Source organism: Astatotilapia calliptera, chromosome 3 (genome assembly GCF_964374335.1).
Source record: "Astatotilapia calliptera chromosome 3, fAstCal68.1, whole genome shotgun sequence".
In the NCBI taxonomy this organism is placed as follows: Eukaryota; Metazoa; Chordata; class Actinopteri; order Cichliformes; family Cichlidae; genus Astatotilapia; species Astatotilapia calliptera.
The window spans coordinates 13,344,625-13,364,193 of NC_137424.1; the positions used below are offsets into that span (position 1 = coordinate 13,344,625).

At 40.4% G+C, this 19,569-nt stretch overlaps 1 long non-coding RNA gene and 1 pseudogene across 2 annotated transcripts in view; one reads left to right on the forward strand and one right to left on the reverse strand.

Annotated features, from left to right (window-relative positions):
* LOC145425145 (NACHT, LRR and PYD domains-containing protein 12-like) overlaps positions 1–19,569 on the forward strand; it is a 363,340-nt pseudogene that overhangs the window by 212,896 nt on the left and 130,875 nt on the right. The gene's annotated exons all lie outside the window — the stretch shown is intronic.
* Positions 3,942–6,061, reverse strand: LOC113012183 (uncharacterized). The gene is made up of 3 exons (XR_013906908.1): positions 5,894–6,061; positions 5,073–5,190; positions 3,942–4,611 (listed from the first exon to the last, which is right to left on the reverse strand). It is a non-coding gene; the product is annotated as an uncharacterized LOC113012183 (long non-coding RNA).

Genomic DNA, 19,569 nt, shown 5'->3' on the forward strand with positions numbered 1-19,569 from the left:
TTTGACTTGCTTGACACAATAGCTTCGCTAAATGATGTGGGTATTTCACACAACAATCTGTAGCAATAATCGACACTAGTTTGCATCTGTTCATTTTCACACTCTTTCACATCCGTGATATAGTCACTCAAATAATCAGGTCTCTTTCTAATTCTGGATGGATAACGTGTAGCTCCAGCATCTACTTTATCATCAGTTTTAACTTCAGACTCAGTTTGACTGCTTTCACTACCATCCTGAACATCCTCATCCTTCGTCTGTTCGGACCCACCATCTTTTCTGGATTCATAAACCTCATCTTCACACATCTGATCACTCTGTGTTTGCTGATCCATTGGCACGGGATTTAGTATTTTTATCAATCTGTGCTTTTCAACTTTCCCAGTTTTTGGGAAATAGATCAAATATGCTGGACTGTTTTTGTCATATCCCAAGAAAACACCTTTGTCGCATCTTGGATCCAGTTTTCCCCTATTTTGTTTATAAGCATAGCACAATGATCCGAATTTCTTCATTCTAGAAAGATCAGGTCTTTTTCCAGTTAACATCTTATACGCTGTCTGACCTGTGCGTTTGTTAAAACACCGGTTCCGAATCACTCCCGCGGTTTGTACTGCATATGGCCATAAAGACTTTGGCAATTCGCTCTCAACTAACATGCATCTCGCCATGTCAAAAAGTGTACGCCAGTTCCTCTCTGCTGTTCCATTTTGATGAGGCGAATATGGCGCCAAAGTTTCCTGCCTAATGCCGTGTCTACTTAACAAATCTCTGAACTGTCTACTTGTAAATTCAGTTCCATTATCAGAACGAATGCACTTGATTTTCCCATACAATGCCACCTCTGCAATGAATCTTTCAGTTGCCTGAGTTGTATCACTTTTGTATTTCAGATTATATACAAATGTTGCACCTGAATAATCATCAACAAACGACAAAACGTACTTACACCCTTCTTTAGAGTTCGGCGTAATCGGACCAGCTAAATCCGTATGTACCCACTCTAATGCTGTCCTGGCCTTTTCATCGGGTTCTCGGTTCCTAGTTTGGATAAACTTCCCTTGTATACAGGCTTCACATTGCATATTTTTGTTGATTTTACCCTTAATGTCCATTCCATCGACGACATTTTGCAAATTTTGAACATCCTCATAATTACAGTGTCCTAGGATTTCATGCCACGTTTGCATATCAAAACATCCATTACATTTCTCCTCAAACTCTTGCACAGTATTTATAAAGAACAGTACGGTGGCCCTGAGAGGCCAAACGCACTGCAACTTCAGAAAACACTTGCAAAAAGAAAAATGCTGCAAAAAGGAAAACGCTGCAAAAAGAAAGACGCTGCACTGCAACTTCAAGAAAAACGCTGCGCTGCAAAAAGAAAAATGCTACAAAAAGAAAGACGCTGCACTGCAACCTCAAGAAAAACGCTGCGCTGCGAAAAGAAAAGCGCTGCAAAAGCACACGAAGCACAACGGAAATAGGAAAAAAGACAACGGAAATGTTCCTGGGGAGACAATAACCCGACGGACCAGTTGCACGAACCAAAACATGCTTGTCACTACCCGATCCGTACCGCGCATGTGCAGGGGTTTTCTTCTTCTTCTGTTCGTTTAATGGCAGTTTACTCCCTAGTGTACAACGATACCGCCACCTGCTGACTGAGCTAGTGAACCGTATTGTAAACTGAATTAGCGTCATCACAAACGTGTGTTACATTTGATTTAGTGATAATCGAGTGTGTTTATGCTTGTCTGTGTGGAGAGGATTGTTGGCATAGTGATGATGATGTCCGCTATCACTGTCAGTTGCCAGTAAACACTTCATCTGGCTGATGAATCTTCACGTGACATATTACAAAGTCTGTATTATTAACTCTGTCATTAGGCACCATTCTTCTTATTTGACGGTGCTGTTGTTCAATCGGGGAACGCTCTCTGTTGAGGAGAAAAGAAAAACTTTGTTGCGGATACGGATTATCCATTGTTTAAATGTCCCGGTAGTCAAAAAGGAGGCAGAGCTGTTGAGAAATGCTAGGAGCTAAATGGGTGCTAACCGTGTCATTCAAAATGTTTTGGTTCGCGCAACTGGTCCGTCGGGTTATTGTCTCCCCAGGAACATTTCCGTTGTCTTTTTTCCTATTTCCGTTGTGCTTCGTGTGCTTTTGCAGCGCTTTTCTTTTCGCAGCGCAGCGTTTTTCTTGAGGTTGCAGTGCAGCGTCTTTCTTTTTGTAGCATTTTTCTTTTTGCAGCGCAGCGTTTTTCTTGAAGTTGCAGTGCAGCGTCTTTCTTTTTGCAGCGTTTTCCTTTTTGCAGCATTTTTCTTTTTGCAAGTGTTTTCTGAAGTTGCAGTGCGTTTGGCCTCTCAGGGCCACCGTAGAACAGTCTCTCATGTTCACATATAGGGAATTTTGTTCCATCAACATGTTTAAGAAAACTGTCCCCGTGTTTGAAAACCACAGTGGCTCCGTTACTAGTAGCTGCTTTTACTGAAAAAATGTCCTGTGGAAACGATGGAATGTAGAGTGCTTGTTTCAATGTTACCTTGTGACTTCGTCCTTTACTGTCAATCATACTTATCTCAGCATCTCCTCGCCGCTTTGCAGCTCCTCTGCTCCGCCTTCCGTCAGCCAACTCTACACAATGAGCCTCGGGTCGAAATGTATCATCAAAAGTCTTAAAACTCTCGAGCTTCGTAAAGATATGTGACGTCGCTCCCGTATCCACCAGTAACTGATTGTTCAGCATCTCCCGGCCGCCGTCCGGGACCCTCTGCACTGTAAAAAAAAACGTGCTGTTTTTACAGGAAAACCCTGGCAGCTGGGGTTACCAGGGACTTCCTGTAAAAACGCTTTACAGATGCAACTTGTAAATTGATTTACAGTGAATGAATCTCAGATTAAAACTGTTAAATCTACAGGAAAAAGAAGTTAATTTCACACATAGATGTGATATATAAATACACTATTTCCTGTATCTTTTACAAGTAATAAATGCTTTTTGTGGATCCATAAACTGCAAAATTAACAGGGAAATATCGTACAAAGAACTAATTTAAAATGGTAGAACTACGGTGAAACTGTGCATATTAAATGGAGCTGCTCTGTAAATTATACATAAAATCTATGCTGAATATTATATGTTTTAATGTAAAATTTTAACCATAACCCAGCAAATTTCTTACTGCTACGCCTACACCCAAACATGCAAAAATACACATGAGAAAACACAAGAGAGGAAAATATCACTTTTGGGAAATTTATTTTGCAGCCACATTAGCAAAATGACAGCAAATGGATCCATTTTTCCAACTAACACAATATGCAAGGCACACAGCAACTACACAATTCAATCAAAATATAGGCTATAAAAGCTGTGGAACATTCCTGCAAAGCAAGAACCATGTTCATGAAACAAGCATTTGTTAGACCCTCCACCAGAAAAAGTTCAATAACCTGTTAAGACTTTAAAACAAAAAACACATATTGTGCCAAAAATGATCATAATCACCGTGCAACGCAACACGCACCCTGCTGTCACCACAACCATGGCCCTGGTCAGAAAACATCAGCAAAACCACGTGGTGAAACAAACCTACACATATGGTCTAGAAACACTGCAGTAGCAGCATGTTGTTGTTTTTTCTTTTCTTATGTAAATAAAGAACATTCCTACAAAGAAAGAACATCTTCATGAATTGGCTTCATGCATTCGACCAGTAAAAGGTTCCAGTACACATTGTGGAACAAAATTAACAAAGTAAAACTAACAGTCCACAGAGAGTCAAGATTTAGGCTTAGCCCCACTCGTGATTCAGGATCGCGAGATCCTGAATCAGGGTGAGGACTCGAGGGTTCACACTGAGACGACGCTTTGAGTTTTTGTTCTCTACTTTGGTTCCTTTTTCTGGGTTTATGGAGAAGAAACACCTGTAGAATAACAATCATATAAAAGTTTATTAAGCATTTTTATAATTGATCAGTTAAAATACACATACAAAGTAAGTAAAAATTAAGTATATACATATATATACAGTCATGGCCATGACCACGTTCAAGACAAAGTATAACCAAAATGCTGTGGGGAAGTGAACAATGCATGGTCAAAAGTATTGGCACCCTTCACGAGTGTCTTCTGCAGTGATATGTCACACTTTAGCATTGTTAAAATCCAAAGCAAAGGTTATAGGTAGTCAGACGTCAGTTGACGCTTGGTCTAGCCCTGAGTCTCGGCCAGGCTTGGACCCAGATTCAGACTGTTAATGTATTTAAAAAAACCAAACAAACAAAAAAAACAACAACAAAAAACAGAAAAAACAACTGAAACCGGCTCCAAAGCCGACCGAGACTCAGAGCCAGACCTGGACTCGAACCACATCAAAGCCAGACTCCAGATCCCAGAGTCTCAGTTATGAGAAATAACAAAGCCATATTTGTTCACCTCTGAAGAAACTCTAAAGTGGAAGCCAGCTCAGATGGATAATGGATGTTGAAATTGTAGTAGCTCCCGAACATGATTCACAGTGCAGAAATGAAGGAGGATATGTTTGTGCTGACGAGGTGCCGATCAACACTCAGCATGTATCTTCTTGAGGAATAGCAGGACTGTCCTGTGAAGAAATTATTTAACAGGTTATATCAATAAACACGGCAGTCACATGACATTATGGGGCGATCGTGGCTCAAGAGTTGGGAGTTTGCCTTGTAATCGGAAGGTTGCCGGTTCGAGCCCCGGCTTGGACAGTCTCGGTCGTTGTGTCCTTGGGCAAGATACTTCACCCGTTGCCTACTGGTGGTGGTCAGAGGGCCCGGTGGCGCCAGTGTCCGGCAGCCTCGCCTCTGTCAGTGCGCCCCAGGGTGGCTGTGGCTACAATGTAGCTTGCCATCACCAGTGTGTGAATGTGTGTGTGAATGGGTGGATGACTGGATATGTAAAGCGCTTTGGGGTCCTTAGGGACTAGTAAAGCGCTATATAAATACAGGCCATTTACCATTTACCATTTACCATGACATTCTATAAAAAATGCACTTAAAAAAAAAAGAGAGAGAGAGAGCTATGAAACAGACTTACCACACATGATAATAGTGGGTGTCAGAGGCACTTGCTCCAGTTGTACCTCATCTGCCAGACATGTATCTTCAACACAGAGAAGCATGGACTCCTCCTTCTCTTCAAAGTAGCTGAGTAGCTGGTTAAGGTAAAAGAGACACATGTTTCTGAGATAAGAATGACTATCCTTCTCTGGCATATCACTGGCTGAACTAGCAGATGCCATGGTTTCATGTGTGTTTTCTGAATATTCTGTACTGTCATTTGGGGGCTGAGGACGAGATTCCTTGTACATGTCATCAATACCATCTGGGGAACAAGCTTTATGCTTCCTACACATGTGAGAAGTAAATGATGACTTTTTTGTAAACATATGCTTACAACCACTTACTGGACATGACACAGACCTGCCCCCTGCAATATGATCATTTAAGTGAGACACTAGCTCTTTCACTGTTTGAAAATGGCGGGCACATAATGAAACTGCACATTTTAAATCTGCAACAAGAGCTTTAGGAGTAGCTTGAAGTGCAGGTGCATTGTGCACACGATAAAAATGCCCCTTGAAAGCAGAGTACATGGTGAATGTTTGGCTGCAATTGGCGCCAACACATTTAAAAATACAACAAGGCTCATTCTTATGCACTCTGCAATGTAGTACATAGCCTCTTAATGTGACCAATACCTTTTTACAAAAGACGCAGATGATCATTTTTAGTATTTCTAAAGTTTGCCTGTGCTTTTCAGCTGAACTAGCATGCTAGCGCTAGGTTATGAGCCTTGGTCTAAATATCAACTGGTGCTTTTATCTCGAAAAAACGTCGCCAAGATATTGAACTTACCGTGCAGACTTTCTGACGAACAAACACAGATCCTCAAAAAACACTTGAAATCGTATGTTTGTAATTTGTCCTAACAACGTAGTTGCTGAAAGTTCAACGTTTTCTTCTCCCGTCTTCTCTCTCGTGCTGGCTCGTTAGCTATAGTCGTGAACTAGGCGCTCTTCTCCTCCCGCCCTAACGTCATTATCCAATCAGAGACATGCTAACATGCAACATTTGACTGTTTCAGTTAACACACTCAGTTTACTGGGCTGCAATAACTACAATACTACCACCATAATACTACAGTAATACTAAAATCATAACTGAAAGGAAAATCTGAATAATCACTCAGAGCTGCTTTTCCATGCAGTAGAATTGCTAACATGCTAACACAGTTTAATGAGCAGAGTTGTTCCAAACAGTCAGGCTAAAATGACAAGATAACAATATAAATACATACCTCACAGTAGCTGCACTTGTAGAGTCTCTTTCTGGTGTGGATCTGTTGGTGTTGTCTCAGGTCATGTGGAGATTTAAAAGTCTTCTCACACAGGTCACATTGATAAGGTCTCTCCTCAGTGTGGGTAAACATGTGTTGTTGTAAGTGTGCGTCTGTTGAAAACTGTTTGCCACACTGTTCACAGCAGTACACATCATGTCTTGTGTGAATGCGTAGGTGTGTATTTCGGCTCTCTCTCCGGCTGAAAGTTTTTCCACAGATGTCACAGCTGTATGCCTTAATTCCAGAGTGGGTAACTAGATGCTTCTGTAAGCTTCTACTGTAAGTAAAAGCTCTGCCACACTGATCACAGCTGTACGCTTTAACTCCACTGTGGATGAGTTGGTGTTGTTTTAGGGAACCCTTCAAGGAAAAAGACTTTCCACACAAGTCACAGCTGAACGGTCTCTCTCCAGTGTGGATGACCTGATGCTGTTTTAGTTTAGCCCTCTCAGTAAAACCCTTCCCGCACTCGTCACAGCTGTATGGCTTAATTCCAGAGTGGGTAACTAGATGCCTCTGTAAGCTGCTACTGCGAGTAAAAGCTCTGCCACACTGATCACAGCTGTACGCTTTAACTCCACTGTGGATGAGTTGGTGTTTTTTTAGGGAACCCTTCAAGGAAAAAGACTTTCCACACAAGTCACAGCTGAACGGTCTCTCTCCAGTGTGGATGACCTGATGCTGTTTTAGTTTAGCCTTCAGAGTAAAACCCTTCCCACACTCGTCACAGGTGTGTTTTTTCTCTCCCTTTCTTCTGTGAGGTTTGTCGGCCTCCTGAGAGCGCTGACTTCTGGCTCCATGTTGGTCCTGCAGTGACAGAGATACAAACAGAGGCAGTGAGTGAAATGCAGTCGTGGAACAAACTCAACCTTCAAACTCCATTAACACTAGTTTTAAACCTGAAGGTGGAGCGTGGCACCAAACACCTTAAAGGTCTCTTATCCCCACCTGCTGGTAGTTCTAACACATTACATCCAACCTGCTGTTAATTAGATAATTCATGACTGTTCAAACACTAAAATCATGCCCATCCCTCCTGATTGTACATACACACACACACACACACACACACACAATTTTATAATTTAGGTTATTTTGTTGGTTCCTATTACATATTTCTGTAATTTCTATAGATTTATACATAATTATTCAGTGATAATAAATCCTATGTTTTTTATTCTAAAGGAACCCCGTTAGCTTCCACAACAGATGTTGCTCGTCTTCCGTCAAATACTCACATAAAATATTACACAATAAAGTGGATTCAAGATATCCACATAATTTCACTCTTACATCCACAGTGAGGTTTCACAATTGTTCAAATATAAGCAATCAATAATAATAATAATAATATCAATAACATTGAGGCACATTACACAACTTTCAAAAACAAATCATGTCTTACAATATTTACAACAACTAAAAGCTCTGTAAATGTATATAGATAAAAAACAAACTAAAAACCAGCAACAAACAACTTAAACATAAACAATCACAAAGAAAGAACAATACAGTATCCACATCTGAACCAAAGAGTAAAACAGTGAAATGTGGATTATTAAATATTAGGTCTCTCTCCTCCAAGTCTCTGTTAGTACATGACTTAATAATTGATCAACAAATTGATTTACTCTGCCTTACAGAAACCTGGTTGCAGCAGGATGATTATGTTAGTTTAAATGAATCAACACCCCCGAGTCATTCTAACTACCAGAAATCTCGAAGCACAGGCCGAGGGGGCGGTGTGGCAGCAATTTTTCACACCAGCCTATTAATTAATGAAAGACCAAGACAGACTTTTAATTCATTTGAAAGCCTGATGCTTAACATTGTCCACCCCAGCTGTGAAACTCAGAAACCAGTCTTACTTGTTATCATCTATCGTCCACCTGGGCCTTACACAGAGTTTCTGTGTAAGACCCCATTCCTACAAAACTGCTCAAAGAAGTCCTGCCATTAATTAACTCTTCGATCTTAAATATGATCAACCTATCTCTAATAATCGGCTATGTACCACAGGCCTTCAAGCTGGCTGTAGTTAAACCTTTACGCAAAAAGCCATCTCTAGACCCAGCAGTCTTAGCTAATTATAGGCCAATCTCCAACCTTCCTTTCATATCAAAAATCCTTGAAAGAGTAGTTGTCAAACAGCTAACAGATCATCTGCAGAGGAATGGTTTATTTGAAGAATTTCAGTCAGGTTTCAGAGCTCAGCACAGCACAGAAACAGCTTTAGTGAAGGTTACAAATGATCTTCTCATGGCCTCTGACAGTGGACATCTTTATTACAAACTGTTTAGATATCAAATGGGGAAAAAAGCAAACAAGTCATGTCATTTGCCTCGGATCACGGCTCGTTGCCGTTGACACACTTGTGCTGCTCCATCCGGCTCCTCCGCAGCGCCTCGATGTGTTTGGCTCAGAGCCAGCTGTCTCTGGACATCTCTGTGCTTGTCCTGCTAGACCTTAGCGCAGCATTCGATACTGTTGACCATAATATCCTATTAGAGCGATTAGAACATGCTGTAGGTATTACAGGTACTGCGCTGCAGTGGTTTGTATCATATCTATCTAATAGACTCCAATTTGTGCATATAAATGGAGAGTCCTCTTCACACACTGAGGTTAATTATGGAGTTCCACAGGGTTCAGTGCTAGGACCAATTCTGTTTACATTATACATGCTTCCCTTTGGCAGCATAATTAGAAGACATAGCATACATTTTCACTGCTATGCTGATGACACCCAGCTCTATCTGTCCATGAAGCCAGATAACACACACCAATGAGTTAAACTGCAGGAATGTCTTAAAGACATAAAGACCTGGATGGCCGCTAACTTTCTGCTTCTTAATTCAGATAAAACTGAGGTTATTGTACTCGGCCCTGAAAATCTTAGAAATATGGTATCTAACCAGATTCTTACTCTGGATGGCATTACCTTGGCCTCCAGTAACACTGTGAGGAACCTTGGAGTCATTTTTGACCAGGACATGTCCTTCAACGCACATGTTAAACAAATATGTAAGACTGCTTTCTTCCATTTGTGCAACATCTCTAAAATTAGAAATATCCTGTCTCAGAGTGACGCTGAAAAACTAGTTCATGCATTTATTACTTCCAGGCTGGACTACTGTAATTCATTATTATCAGGATGTCCAAAAAACTCGCTAAAAAGCTTTCAGCTAATCCAAAATGCTGCAGCAAGAGTCCTGACAGGGACTAGAAAGAGAGAGCATATTTCTCCTGTTTTGGCTTCCCTTCATTGGCTTCCTGTTAAATCCAGAATTGAATTCAAAATCCTGCTCCTCACACTTTTCCTTCCCACTGTCGCCAAAGTGCTTGCTCATAGGGGGTCATATGACTGTTGGGTTTCTCTCTGTATCTATGAAGCGCCTTGAGGCGACTTTTGTTGTGATTTGGCGCTATATAAATAAAATTGAATTGAATTGAATTAAATCGGCTTTTAAGTGTTCATTGAAGTTTTGAATAATTCTCTAATTTTTTAAGGCAACTTCTTCCACTTAAAAGTTGCTCTAAATGTAACAGTTTTACAAAACGTTACTTTTAACTCGAGCATTTACTAAATTGCAGTTTGTTGAAAACTGTGTAATATGATGATGTACAGTGGGGCAAAAAAGTATTTAGTCAGCCACCGATTGTGCAAGTTCCTCCACTTAAAATGATGACAGAGGTCAGTAATTTGCACCAGAGGTACACTTCAACTGTGAGAGACAGAATGTGAAAAAAAAAAAATCCATGAATCCACATGGTAGGATTTGTAAAGAATTTATTCGTAAATCAGGGTGGATAATAAGTATTTGGTCACCTCAAACAAGGAAAATCCATTCCGCTGCTGAAGCCAGTGCATGTCCAGGCCCGTCTGAAGTTTGCCAGAGAGCACATGGATGATACAGCAGAGGATTGGGAGAATGTCATGTGGTCAGATGAAACCAAAGTAGAACTTTTTGATATAAACTCAACTCGTCGTGTTTGGAGGAAGAAGAATACTGAGTTGCATCCCAAGAACACCATACCTACTGTGAAGCATGGGGGTGGAAACATCATGCTATGGGGCTGTTTTTCTGCCAAGGGGACAGGACGACTGAGCCGTGTTAAGGACAGAATGAATGGGGCCATGTATCGTGAGATTTTGAGCCAAAACCTCCTTCCATCAGTGAGAACTTTGAAGATGAAACGAGGCTGGGTCTTGCAACATGACAATGATCCAAAACACACCGCCCGGGCAACAAAGGAGTGGCTCCGTAAGAAGCATTTGAAAGTCCTGGAGTGGCCTAGCCAGTCTCCAGACCTCAACCCCATAGAAAATCTGTGGCGGGAGTTGAAAGTCCGTGTTGCTCGGCGACAGCCCCAAAACATCACTGCTCTCGAGAAGATCTGCATGGAGGAATGGGCCAAAATACCAGCTACTGTGTGTGCAAACCTGGTAAAGACCTATAGTAAACGTTTGACCTCTGTTATTGCCAACAAAGGTTATGTTACAAAGTACTGAGTTGTATTTTTGTTATTGACCAAATACTTATTTTCCACCCTGATTTACGAATAAATTCTTTGCAAATCCTACCATGTGAATTCATGGATTTTTTTTTTCACATTCTGTCTCTCACAGTTGAAGTGTACCTCTGGTGCAAATTACTGACCTCTGTCATCATTTTAGGTGGGGGAACTTGCACAATCGGTGGCTGACTAAATACTTTTTTGCCCCACTGTATTTCATCTGGATACTGCAGCTGAGCAGAATAAATGTGGTGTGTTTAACAGAATTGCTTTCTTTAGAACTACAAGTAAGCCATAGAATATTTTAGCCTGTACAGGAAGCCAAGAAAGTTTATTATGCATTTTATCAATATTAGTATAGTAAGAACATCTTCACACTAATCTGGACGCCTTATTCTGGACTAACTGAAGTCTGTTAAGATCTTAGCTGCTGACCAAATGATTGAACAATACTCCAGATGAGACATTACTAGTGCATTAATGACATCTTTCATAATGAAGAAGTGATACACAAAGAGCATTTCATAGCCATAGCTATGCCTTGTCGTCAGAGTTATGTGACATTAGTGATGTTTGTACTTTCAGCGTTAACTTGGTTTTAAAGCCTTTAAAATATACGCCGTTCAATAGTCGACCTTAATCTGACAGAGAATGTGATGATTTTGTGGATAATTAAAGTCAGTCATATATCCACAAACACAACAAGCTGAAAGTCAGTGATGCTGCTCGGTTTGCAGTCCTGAATATCACGGCACAAGCAGGATTCACTGCACTGTTAATGTTAGCTGTGTTATATTGCTGCCTCTGTTCGGTGGTGTCGAGCCAAACGGACTTTAACGTGTGTTTGAACGAGCTGACGGTTCACTCGTTAAGCTGAAAGAAAGATGCTTTAATCACAGCAGTCACACATGTGTCCACTGCACCATCTGGAACTCTTCTTGTTTACACTCGTAATAACACAAACACTAAATCCTGCTTATCTGGTGCTGTTGTGTAGCAGTGTGTACACCTGAGACTGTCACCTGTCTGTCCTGCACTCTCTCTCTGTTTCTTTCTCTCTGATTGTGGAATAAAAGTATGAACATGTGTTTATAAGTTACACTTGTGTTTGAATCCTGCAGCTTATCACACATTTGATTTCCATGTGTGACGACTGCAAGTGTCCAGAGTGAGGACAGACTGAGGGACCCACTGCTGCACATCATCTGTGAGGCTTTGCACCCCTGATGATCCACCAGGACAAACTCAGCAGTGTGTGAGGAAGAGGAGGAGGAACAGCCAGCAGCAGCTGACAGATGGAGAGAATAGACAGACTGTTCCCTGTTTGTGAAGGACTGCTAGAAAACTTTAACATAACTGTCTGTCCTGAATCAGTCTTATTAGGTAATGTTCAAATAATGTGATCATCCCAGTGTTTTCAGTGTGGGAGAAAGTACTCAGGGCCTTCAAGTTACACACTGTGAAAGGCAGCAACAAGTTTAATGTTCAGAAACCTAAAGTATGTATCAGCAGCAGGATGGAGCTAAAAATAAATGTTGGTTTCAGTTCTATGAAGCTTTGAGTATTTTGGATCAGTAGCTGCTGTGTTTGTTGCATCATATTGCTGTAACTGTTTATATGCTTTATATATTCTGAGCTAAGTTGATCTATAGTGTTACATCATATTCTATAAGGATGTTATGTGTTTGTAGACTTTCTGCCCAGTTTGACCCATTTAGCAGAAGTCAGCCTGTTTAAGGCTCTGATATCTATTCTGTGTGACTTAAAGCAGTTATGACATGGTCTGATTTTCTCACCCAATAAAGGAATATTTCATATATCAGTCTACTCTTCATTCTATCAGACAGTTATCACAGCTCGTACATTTGCTTTTTACACATATATGTAAGCACTGAGCCACATTTAGTACCAACATATTAAATGAACAATATTTGTCTCTTATATATGATACATCTGTATACACACTGTCACAGATACTTGTCTGTGAGTGAAGTGATTAATATGATAACTATAATATTGGCCATATTATATTTACATTACCAAAGTGACATGATTTTAGTCTCATGAACAACATCAGCTAATTGTTATTTACAGCTAATCTTAAACAACTGTTCAGCACAGAAATGAAGCCCAACAATCATGTTTCACAGTCCTGTGGTCTCAGCCTCAGATACTCATCAAATCACACAGAGCTCATGTAGAAACAAATGAACTAAATCTGTTCTCCTTCATTTCTGTCAAACACAGCTGTATGAAACGTTTCCAGCTGTTAGTATCATGGTTGCTAGGCAACCTGGGCAGCGCGACGGAGGCTAGACGTCCCATTTCACGAGCCTACGAGCCTCGCACTTCGGCCTTAGCGGTCTTTGAGTACGCGGCCCTTGAGGACTTTAAAGCTGCAGAACCTGAATCGGGATACAGCCATGATGATCTCCAGCCTCGTGCTCGCCAACATTCTCACCTGAGTTAAGAAGACGATCACTGAAATGGTCTCAGCAGGTCCTTTGATGACAGCAATGAAATGCAGTGGTAAGGCTTTTTGGGGATTAAGTTCATTTTCATGGCAAAGAAGGACGATGCAGTTCATCTGATCACTCCTCATAACATTCTGGAGTGCAGGCAAAATGCTATTATAAAAACTTAAGCAGCAACTTCTCCAGGTTCCAATATTTATGCAATTCTCAAACCTTTTGGCCACGACTGTATAACCTCTTCTGAAGTTTAGTGGATATTATACATGGTTATGCTCAGGATGTGTCGGCCAGTTTCCACTGGAAACGCCTTTTGGTTAAACTGTCAGCGAGGAATTTGCATTTGCACTGTTACATTTTTATATAACTTTAACCCTTTAAGACCTACCATAGAACCAAGTCCGCCAGAGCTTATATTATATTTTTACATGCTGTGGAGCCATTTTTGGGAGCATTTCAAGTTGCTATACATCAATACAACCATTATAGCCCAGATTTTAATAATATGTATTCTTTAAGTGCATAGTAATTACATAAATTGCAAAAAAGTGCAATAAACTACAAAAAAATTGAAAATCGTTTTTGATTTTTTAACATATATTTGTAGTTAGAGAAATTTAAGAGGCTTATCCCTCAAAACTGTAAATACAAAAACAAAATAGTTTCCCACCACAGGAAATTTATTTTGAGTGTCTTCATAGTTTTATTTTTGAAATACACCAATTTTTATACACTGCAGGAAAAACGAAAATAAATATTATACTGCAAATTTGCAAAAAAGCAGCATATGCATCAAAATAAACTATTTCCAGCAGTGCAATATGAGTCCTAAGCATCCCAGAAACGACACAGAAAGTCATAAAGTCAAAGATAACTTTTAAAAAGAGCAGTATAGGCCCTGAGGCCCTGATCGCAAAAAAGACTACATTTCCGCGAAAATGACGTCACTTCCGGTTTCGGCCAGGTAATGGCGGAAATGCAAAAGTTCGCGCTGACGTCTATTCCAACGTAGGAAGTGTTTTGAACAGCTGATCGGATCGGCAAAGCGTGTTTCTGGAATATTATGTTTTTGTTCCTGCAAGCGCTTTTTATGCAGTTTTTGCAAAGCTTTATGTGGAAGGAAACCATGACCTAGGACAAGCTGATGGCACAATATGTAAGTACAACTCCTCCGGTTTCATATGCAAAAAAAATTTTTGCGCTAGCTTACGTTGTTGCAGTGCTACCGGGATTTAAAAATAGTTACGCATAACAGAGCGTTCCCGCTCCGATCGGCTCTAAAGGGTTAATGCACTGTCAAGAGGAAATTGTATTTAGTAGTCAGTATAATCTTTTATAAGATATGCAAATATAAAAGATTATACTGACTACCATATGCAAATATAAGTTTGCATATGGTAGAATACTGCATGTAGTTATTTGTATTAGGAAATATTCAACCATGTATACTTAGAGGCATATAATTAATTGTGTGTGATCTCTAACAGGCTGCAGGCTTGGTGTGCACTCCAGGAATGCACCCCCACACCCTGGGAGCATGAGAGTTCGTACCTTGTCTTATTGTTTTACGGCAGGATTAACGTAGCTATGTCTGTTTTAGTTTAAGTGCTTCTTTACATATAGATGAACTGTTGGATTTTCCAGACCAGCAGGTTAAGGGAAGTTGTTTATGGGGTCACACTCTGAACACACACACACACACACACACACACACACACACACACACACACACACACACACACACACACACACACACACACACACACACACACACACGCGTATAAAAATAAAGACCAGGGCAAAGCTCAGCGCGAGTCTCTGAGACTGCCCTTGCTAGCAAGAACTTCTGTGTGTTTCTCTTCTCTGAGTCTTTACTGAAGAAGTGTTTTAGAATATTTTCCCTAACATTTACTTGGTCCTTCGAGCCGGAGCAGAATATATCAGAACTGTTATCTGTGACTCTGTTCCAGGATCCAGCACTGATTCCTGACGCCGTGGGGAGCCGGCACCGACGTCTGTGCACAGCCCTCTTAGACGAGGAGAGAGTCCCAGAGCGTGAATTCGAGTCTGGGCCGGTGACCAGGTCCACGGCGCTGGGATTCAGTCTGGTGATCCGAACCATCAGTGGGACATCGGGGGTGAGAAACACTATTTGGTATATAAAGACGGCCGCAAAAGTTTAAAGAAATGTGATAAAAATAAATAAAAAAAAAAAAAGAGGTTTAAGTTCGCCAAAAGGAACCGTGTTTTGACCAGTTTTAGAGGTAGCTGAAATTATCTCGTGACAAATTAGGTTTAAGTTCGCCAAAAGGAACCGTGTTTTGACCAGTTTTAGAGGTAGCTGAAATTATCTCGTGACAAATTAGGTTTAAGTTCGCCAAAAGGAACCGTGTTTTGACCAGTTTTAGAGGTAGCTGAAATTATCTCGTGACAAATTAGCATGCAAATGTCTATGTGTGTGTATGTGTCTGGAAGTAAGTTGATTTTACAGCACAATACGCTGCTGAACTACTTCCATTTTTGTTTTCTTTGCTGAGGCTCGCATGCTGGTGACAAAGGAGAACGGTTGAGTTTCATCTCATAAAACTGATACCGCTTCACCGTTAGGGTGAAGTCGAAGGCCGTATCAGTAAACCACTCTGAAGTCAAGTGTGCCAGCGACGGCCCAGCAAAATCTTTGAAAATGGGGGATAAACAAGTAAAATTAACGCCTGATGAGAAATGTCTAGAAAAACAGCAAGCCGGAGCAGGACTAATCCAAAAGAAAGAGAGAGGAATGCATAGTGGAAGAGCAAGAGGTAGAGGCTACACACATACACCAAACAGTGACTTTAACACTACATGCTGGGGGTGTGGAAAAGAGGGACATTTTCTACGTGACTGTAAGAAACAAAGAAGATAGTAACTCAGAATAGGATAGCAGTTCAGGTGAAGAGAGCAGTTCAGACTAGGAAGAACATAATAATCCCTCACCCAGTGAAAATTAGAGATCACAGTAGTTTGAAGTAGTTTAAAAAAGGGTTGGAAACAGACCCGACTGAATAGATATAAATGCAAGAGGAATAAAGTGAAATAAACAAAAGGCTAAATTACAACTTAATTTTAACGCATTCAAACTAATAATAAAAAGGATAACAACCTATAAACTGGTATTAATAATGAAAGCAGATAATTCACACAAACAGAACTATGATAACTGTGATAACTGGAGTGTGCAGCGTTTCCGTGAGCAGTTTTCCTGCATCTTGACTTGTGTGTAGAGTGTTCATAGCATCAGCATTATGTTTTTGTTTATTTGTTTTGTTGGGTTGAAAAATAGTTAAATAAACTGGTGATCATATTTATGGATCACCATGGCACATATCATCAGGCATGTGATTTATTTACGCAGATGAAAAAGTGAGTGTGAATGTGTCTGACGTCACAGTGTTTTTGTGCGCTGTGTAAAAGTGATTGCCTTTGATTGTGAGAGCGGTGATTCTGCAGGTCACCAGCTATTTAAAAAAAAAAAAAAAAAAAAAAAGAGTGAAAAAGAGACAAAATTTACATTGTAGATGAAAAATAATTATAGGAAAAAGGTTTTGTGTTGATCAACCAAGAACAACTACAATCTTATTTTCTGCTTTTAAGAAAGGACGGTTCACAAAAACAGAGAGAGAGAGAGAGAGAGATGTGTGTTGATTAAGCAGTTGATGATAATAATGAAAGTCTCTCAGTCTGTCGTTTACAGGTGGGGAACGGACCTGGATCAATCCTCCACGGGCAGCAGTCGGAAGAAAATTATAGGTTGAAATCATTAGAAAAAATAGAAAACACCCAGCCAGAATTTTTTGGCTGAATTGTTTTGCAGCTCCCCGTCCTCATCCTGAACAAGCAAGCTCCAAGGAAACTAATCTCTCCCTGAAGACACCGAGTGCAGTTTCAGAAGCACGAGCAGGAACATCAACAGGGGACAGGAGTCTAAGAGACAATACCAGAGTTCTGAGCAGAGAGGTCCAGCAGCGCTGTGGGCAAACAGCATCAGAAAGAGAAGAACCACCATCTAGATTGGATGGATGGAGATGCGTTTCCAGCAAGCTGCAACCTCACTGTGTGTGAAGGACTTTTGAGAAGACTGTCTGAGCTTGACATTTGCCATGTTTGGAGTGAGATGGCAATAAAAGAGACAGTGGGACAAAGAGAGACACGGGACAAAGCTGAAAAAAACTGACTGCCATTGGACTGAAAAGTGGGAGAGAAGAAAAGGAGCAGAAGAGGACTGAGGCTGCTGTTTTAGTGTGGGGAATCAAATTAGGTTAAGGAATCCAGGGAGACAAGCGACTGCCTGGAAGTGGAGGATTGACACAGTGTCCAGACCACCACAAAAGGGGGAGGAAGACAAGCACTGAGGTATGCAAGTGTACTGCTAGAAAAATGGAAAGTGACACGACACATACAGATAATATGCACCAGAGATAAAAATCATACACAAAGTGTTACACATTAAAAGAGGGCATTTGTAGAAGGGGTTGACAACACTCAGTGTGGTTGCCGATGGTAACCTGCAAGCATTTGGGGTTTAGCTGTGCCTGACTATGACAGAGTTTTTCATTTAGATGTTTCTGAAACAAAATTTGGAGTGAACGGAGTCTTGTTTCAGAAAAAAAAAGGGAGAAGGTACATGAAAGGATACATAAAAACAGAAAATGTATTAACCCTACTAATACAAACACAAAATAACTCATGAAGATTAGACAACATCTTAAGCGTGTGAGTCTGTTTATCACCTTGTCCAAATCACTTAGCGTGATGCAAAGACCAGTGGACTCATAGCACATTAGTTAAGAAATGATCAAATAATAGTAGAGAAGTGTGTAGGAAAGGCAGCTGTAAGAACATGCTCTGCTGGAGATGCAGCTCCACAGACATGCATTAAACCTGCCTAATAACACAAACACACATGCAATGAAAATCAGCTTGTTATCTTTCATCAGTGTTAAAATGGTGTCAATTTAGCAGACACTTGTTATCAAATACTGAATTTAGCCAATGCAAAAAATTGACTCTCCAGGTTGCAGGACAACAGGTTAACTTTTGTGGGAAAAAAGATTCTGATTTGACCAACCAGTGATCAGACAATAAATTTAGTTGTTAATATAGTAAATTGGGAGAAGCTTCCTGCTTGATTGGTGCAGCACAAGTTCTTTACTGTATGAGGGAAATTGTTTTTTGTGATACTATTTTGAACATGCATTTCTGTTGTCCTGTCAACTTAGTGGGTTAATAGCTGATATGCAAATTAGTTGATCGGTTTTAGATTAATGAAAAGTGACTGAATTCTAGCACGAGTGAATGAGATGTGTTGGAGTTTGTTGTGTCAGTCTTAGTTTTACTGGATCTCAGTGCAGCATTTGATACAGTTGACCACAACATATTACTCAAACGACTGGAGAACTGGGCAGGCCTTTCAGGAACTGTACTAAACTGGTTCAAAACATACTTAGAAAACAGGAAATACTTTGTATCAATAGGTAACTTCACATCTGAGCAGACAAGTATCACATGTGGAGTTCCCCAAGGTTCCATCTTGGGACCCCTTCTGTTTAACATTTACATGCTCCCACTGGCACAGATTATAAAGAACAACAAAATAAACTATCATAGCTATGCAGATGACACACAAATATATATCACAATGTTACCAGGAGACCAAGGCCCTGTACAGGCTCTTGATAAATGCATTGAAGAAATTAATGACTGGTTGTGCCACAATTTTCTCCAGCTAAACAAAAACAAAACTGAGGTAATAGTCTTTGGCGCCAAAGAAAAACGATTACAGGTCACCAGAGAACTTCAATCTATACATCTAAAAACCACAAACCAGGCGAGAAATTTGGGTGTAGTGATGGATGCAGACCTAAACTTAGAAAAACACATTAAGACAATAACAAAGTCAGCTTAATATCACCTCAAGAATATTTCAAGGATAAAAGAGCTGATGTCTCAACAGGACCTGGAAAAACTAGTCCATGCATTCATCTTTAGTAGGCTTGATTACTGTAACAGCATCTTTACAGGTCTACCTAAAAAATCAGTCAGACAACTACAGCTCATTCAGAACTCTTCTGCTCGAGTCCTCACTAAGACCAAAAAAGTGGACCACATCAGTCCAGCTCTGAGGTCTTTACACTGGCTGCCTGTCCGTCAGAGGATAGACTTTAAAG